The sequence below is a fragment of the Coregonus lavaretus genome, assembly GCF_964263955.1.
Source record: "Coregonus lavaretus genome assembly, contig: HAP1_SCAFFOLD_1540, whole genome shotgun sequence".
In the NCBI taxonomy this organism is placed as follows: Eukaryota; Metazoa; Chordata; class Actinopteri; order Salmoniformes; family Salmonidae; genus Coregonus; species Coregonus lavaretus.
In genome coordinates, this window is record NW_028166962.1 from 100,739 (window position 1) to 107,555 (window position 6,817).

Consider the following 6,817-nt stretch of genomic DNA (forward strand, 5'->3'; position numbering starts at 1 on the left):
ATGTCCGACAATACCTTTTTAATTCTACGCGCTATACATTTTGCTAGAATTTTTGCATCACAACACTGAAGTGTAAGGGGCCTCCAATTTTTTTAATGGACTGGATCTTTATATTTTCCACTTGTATCCTGTTTCAGTAATAATTAAATCAGACCTTCTTCTTGAGGTTTTACATAGGAGTGGTTAAAACATGCTAATAACGGTCCTCTGAGTATATCAAAAAAGGTTTGGTATACCTCGACTGTTATGCCATCCAACCCTGGAGTTTTCCCAGACTTAAAGTCTTTAATTGCATCCAGAAGTTCCTCCTCTGTAATTTCACCTTCACATGAGTCTTTCTGTATGGCTGTTAATTTGACATTATCAACAGAAAAAAATCTCTACAATTAGCTTGAGTTAGAGGAGATGGAGGCGACTGAAAGAAAACATATGCTTAAAGTACTTTGTTTCCTCCTTCCAAATATCATTTGGTGAATTATGGGTGACTCCGTCATTTGTAACCAGTTTCAGTAAATTATTTTTGGTAGCATTCCTATGTTGAAGATAAAAAAATAATTTGGTGCATTTTTCCCGATATTCCATCCAGTTTGCTTTATTTTTATAATATATTACACTTGATCTTTCTTGAATAAGTTTCTCAATTTCTTTTAGTTTTTCCTCTAATTTATTCTGACCCTCTATGTTACAGTTTGTATTGCTATCTATCTGTTCTGTTAGACATTCTATTTCCTTTGTTAGTATGGACTCTTTTGACCTAAATTGCTTTTGATTTCGAGATGAGTACTGAATTGCATGGCCTCTAAAGACACATTTAAAGGTGTCCCATACAATAAGGGGATTTGCAGTACCTATGTTATGTCGGAAAAAATCTGTTATAAATTCCTCTGTCCTAGTTAAAAACAAGTTATCATCCAATAGGCTTTGATTAAATTTCCAATATCCTCGCCCACGTGGAAATTCAGTAAGAGTAATGTATATACCAATTATATGATGATCCTCATGCTCTTAAGGAAATCGTGAATGTCATGGATACATTAGAACTAGTAGATATATGGAGGCTTAAATATCCTGATCTGGTGAGATATACATGGCGGAAACTCAATCAAGCTAGTCGTCTTGACTTCTTTCTTATGTCATTCTCGTTGGCACCGAAAGTGTCCCCTATCAACACTTTTTAAACTTTCGGTGCCAACGAGAATGACATAAGAAAGAAGTCAAGACGACTAGCTTGATTGAGTTTCCGCCATGTATATCTCACCAGATCAGGATATTTAAGCCTCCATATATCTACTAGTTCTAATGTATCCATGACATTCACGATTTCCTTAAGAGCATGAGGGTGATTGTTTGTAGTGTGATTTCCTTTACGGTCCATTGAGCTATTTAAAACGGTGATATAATCTCCCACCATAATAATATAGTCTTGAATTGCTTGCAAGGTTGATAATTTATATATTTTTTATTTATTTATTATATATATTGTCAAAGAAGTGTGGATCATCATTATTTGGTCCGTAAAGGCTCATGAGCCATATCTGTTTATGGTCCAATAACATATTTAAAATAATCCATCTACCTTGCGAATCTGTTTGGACAAATTGCACATTCGGATCGAAATTACTGTTAATTAATATCATCACCCCTTTTGAGTTTCTTTGCCCATGGGAGAAGTATATTTCACCCCCCCCCCCCCCCCCCCCCCCATCCCCCCCCCCCCCCCCCCCCCCCCCCCACCCCCCCCCCCCATTCCCTTTTCCACGCAACTTCATCTAGAATTGTTGAATGAGTTTCCTGTAAACAATAGATATTATATTCCTTCTCTTTGAGCCATGTAAATATTGTTCTTCTTTTGTAATTAACTGCTAAGCCATTACAATTATAACTGGCTATACTTATTTCACCACATACCATAATGAGATACAAGTTTCAAATCTATTTATCATTATATATATGTTGTAAATTTACCAATAAAAAAGACCATAATGATTGAGTGTCCATATAGCTGTACCATGATATTTGCATTGCTACTAAGTAACCCTCCAATTGTTCTCCACTAATTCCCCCGCTAAAGCCCCTCCCCATCCCAAGTTGGGCCGTCATCCCAGTGATCGGCATCCCACCCCCGTCCCCCCGGATCCCTAGGCCCCCGAGAGGCCAGGACCCATCCATCGAAAACATCACACAGTGCCACCCACAAAACAGAAGCAGGTCAACCACCAAAAGCATTTCCAATGCTCTCACCTCAATATATATATATATATATATATATATAGCTATTTAAAAATAGTCTATTCAAATATCTTATTTTGTCAGCAGTTCATGCGTAGGATTTTAACCTATAACCCGGATTGCCATTTTATTACATTACATTTTTGACAAGCAATTATTATTTTAGCAAACAATTATTGTGGTTCATCCTATATTCTCCCTAACATCCTTACCCCTTTGCAACAGATGTGGGATAAACACACACGCACATACTCTAACACCCTCAACCCCTTTCCTCCACAATCAACCATAAGATCAGATGGTCAACGGTTGTTACATCCCAGAGCCCAACTCAAGAAAGGACCTGATTAACGAATGCATATACAGTTACCGCTGTTTGAGAAAGCATGCAAGATTGAGCAATAATGGACAACAATGTGAGATTTGATTAATCTATTTAATCTATGTCAAGTCCTAGGTGATGGAGATCAGATCCACCCTCTTCACCTGACACACAAACACTCTGGTCCCCCGTTGTAACCTTTTTCCCCAAGCATCTCTGTGCAGTCAGACCTTTGATTATTTTGTGCCACCTGGGCCACAATAATAAGCCCCCTCTGTGATTGTCCGAGTGTGACCCCTCCCCATGGGTTACTGAAACCCTTGTTGCCAGCACTGCCACTACCTGGGTGGGGGTACCCCACCGGAATCTCCACCGGCTAGGTACAAGGTCGTCAAGGTTCTCATGAGCAGCTTTGATCATTTCCTTGTATATTATGCTCTCCCATCAGGGGGCTCTGGCTTTGTAGAACCAACCCTGCCAGGCAGGCTCAGAATCTTGAGGGGGCGGCGCTGCTCAAGTAGGTCTCTGACCGCATTTATTTTTCTGTTTTAGCTGCATATAGGCAACTCACAGCAGGTCCATAAAACAGATGGGGACTTCTCTTTGGTGTATGGGTCGCTCAGGTGGGTGTCTAGGATATAGGGTTGGGGATCGTTCCATCATGATAGGACAATAAAGAAATAGATTAGATGTATACTATATTTTAAAATGTATATCCCTCATCTACACAAAATTGAACACTCTCTCTGACAAACCCTGCTCACAAACACACGTTGGTTCTGGGATATGCAACCATTTCCTTTCTCACTCATTTAACGCAACACTTTTTCAAACACAAAAACGCACACCACACCTTCCATCACAATTCATCCACACATACCCACATACTGTGCCTTCTATGTCTTCTGTTTGATATGTTTTTATCTCCACTATGTTGATTGAGTACTTGTGTTCTAATTTAGTTGTATTTGAAGATTTATTATTTTGCTTGTTATCTTTTCTTGTAATACCGTCTTATCCCTTTATAAAATACTATCCATACTATAAATGTGCTTTATTATTACAATCCCTACCATGGCTAGTATTGGGTGTTCCATTATTCGACTCCTCTATTAGAACTTTCAGAATAGCCATGGAGTAGTCTTTGTGTCGCGGAACATTTGGTTGTCAATATACAGTTTATCGACAACGAGAGCAACACGCTTCCCTTTTAATCTATTTTCCTTGAAGATTGGGTACAGAACTTTGCGCCGTTCTGCAATCTCCCTCGGGAACTGATCATTCATGCCTATTTTCGTGCCAGCAAGTCTTTTACCTAGGCTTTTAACCATTACTTTATCATTAAAAAAATCACATTTGGCAACGATTAGACGCTCATATCTCTGTCCTCTTTGTCCGAAACGGTGTACACATTCGAGTTGGATTTTATCGACAGCCTCGAGTGGGATTTGAAGCGCTGTAAGAGGAAGTCCTTAACAATTTTTTCGGTAATCTCTCCTTTTTCCTGGATACCCGTAAATACTAGATTTTCTCTCATCGATCTACAGTTGAAGTCGGAAGTTTACATACACTTAGGTTGGTGTCATTAAAACTTGTTTTTCAACCACTCCACAAATTTCTTGTTAACAAACTATAGTTTTGGCAAGTCGGTTAGGACATCTACTTTGTGCATGACACAAGTAATTTTTCCAACAATTGTTTACAGACAGATTATTTCACTTATAATTCACTGTATCACAATTCCAGTGGGTCAGAAGTTTACATACACTAAGTTGACTGAGCCTTTAAACATCTTGGAAAATGATGTCATGGCTTTAGAAGGTTCTGATAGGCTAATTGACATCATTAGAGTCAATTGGAGGTGTACCTGTGGATGTACTTCAAGGCCTACCTTCAAACTCAGTGCCTCTTTGCTTGACATCATGGGAAAATCAAAAGAAATCAGCCAAGACCTCAGAAAACAAATTGTAGACCTCCACAAGTCTGGTTCATCCTTCGGAGCAATTTCCAAACGCCTGAAGGTACCACGTTCATCTGTACAAACAATAGTACGCAAGTATAAACACCATGGGACCACGCAGCCGTCATACCGCTCAGGAAGGAGACGCGTCCTGTCTCCTAGAGATGAACGTACTTTGGTGCCACAGCAAATGACCTTGTGAAGATGCTGGAGGAAACAGGTACAAAAATATATATATCCACAGTAAAACAAGTACTATATCGACATAACCTGAAAGGCCGCTCAGCAAGGAAGAAGCCACTGCTCCAAAACCGCCATAAAAAAGCCAGACTACAGTTTGCAACTGCACATGGGGACAAAGTTCGAACTTTTTGGAGAAATGTCCTCTGGTCTGATGAAACAAAATTAGAACTGTTTGGCCATAATGACCATCGTTATGTTTGGAGGAAAAAGGGGGACGCTTGCAAGCCGAAGAACACCATCCCAACCGTGAAGCACAGGGGTGACAGCATCATGCTGTGGGAGTGCTTTGCTGCAGGAGGGACTTCTGCACTTCACAAAATAGATGGCATCATGAGAAAGCAAAATTATGTGGATATATTGAAGCAACATCTCAAGACATCAGTCAGGAAGTTAAAGCTTGGTCGCAAATGGGTCTTCCAAATGGACAATGACCCCAAGCATACTTCCAAAGTTGTGGCAAAATGGCTTAAGGACAACAAAGTCAAGGTATTGGAGTGGCCATCACAAAGCCCTGACCTCAATCCTATAGAAAATGTGTGGGCAGAACTGAAAAAGCGTGTGTGAGCAAGGAGGCCTACAAACCTGACTCAGTTACACCAGCTCTGTCAGGAGGAATGGGCCAAAATTCACCCAACTTATTGTGGGAAGCTTGTGGAAGGCTACCCGAAACGTTTGACCCAAGTTAAACAATTTAAAGGCAATGCTACCAAATACTAATTGAGTGTATATAAACGTCTGACCCACTGGGAATGTGATGAAAGAAATAAAAGCTGAAATAAATAATTCTCGCTACTATTATTCTGACATTTCACATTCTTAAAATAAAGTGGTGATCCTAACTGACCTAAGACAGGGAATTTTTACTAGGATTAAATGTCCGGAATTGTGAAAAACTGAGTTTAAATGTATTTGGCTAAGGTGTATGTAAACTTCCGACTTCAACTGTAGTTTGTATGTCTAGTAAGGCTTCTCTCAGAAAAAGTCGTTCTCCTTTTAAAGTTCCTTAACGTCCGTTTCTTTCTTAGTGACTGTCCATTTTAGTTTTTTTGTATCGTTCTCCATTATCGCAGCTTTTCCGTCACTAATTTCAAGACTCGCCTTCAACTCTTTTACATCATTACTGACCAACTCTAGTATGCCCAGTTTGTCGTTGCTGTCTGCTGCTACATTCTTAACTAAATATAGAAGCACACAGCATAATGGATACACAACAAATACTGTTAGAAAACACAGAGAATCAAAAAAGATATAACACATTCTCCTGAAGACAGAACAGTCCAAGGAGCGGAATATCAAGAAATCTATTAACTGAGATAACTCATGTCACATATAAACTCATTATTTCATAATTCTTGTTAAACTGTTGTTTGTTTGTTATTTTTAATTTTTTTTAAAGACTTTTTTCATTCCATATATTTACAGCACATTGGCAGAATAACAAGCATTTCACCAACAGTCAATCAGTGACATCTACGGGACAGATGACCAGTGAGACACTATCTGAACCATCAGGGCTGAAGAATGGATCGAGTTTCTCAGTGAAGGTGCAGTCGTGTGTCCATGTCTCACTTGTTTCCTGTCCTCAGAGAGGATGATCTAGGGAGATGCAGAATCAATCAGTTTATTTTTTATTGTCACATTCCTGAAGCCCAAGAAACAAACATTTAGCTTCCTAGTACATATGGAAATTAAAAAGGTTTATGAATGACTTTTTGGAGGGTTACTGTCAAAATGATTTATTATATATATACAGTGGGGGAAAAAAAGTATTTAGTCAGCCACCAATTGTGCAAGTTCTCCCACTTAAAAAGATGAGAGAGGCCTGTAATTTTCATCATAGGTACACGTCAACTATGACAGACAAAATGAGGAAAAAAAATCCAGAAAATCACATTGAAGGATTTTTAATTAATTTATTTGCAAATTATGGTGGAAAATAAGTATTTGGTCAATAACAAAAGTTTCTCAATACTTTGTTATATACCCTTTGTTGGCAATGACACAGGTCAAACGTTTTCTGTAAGTCTTCACAAGGTTTTCACACACAGTTGCTGGTATTTTGG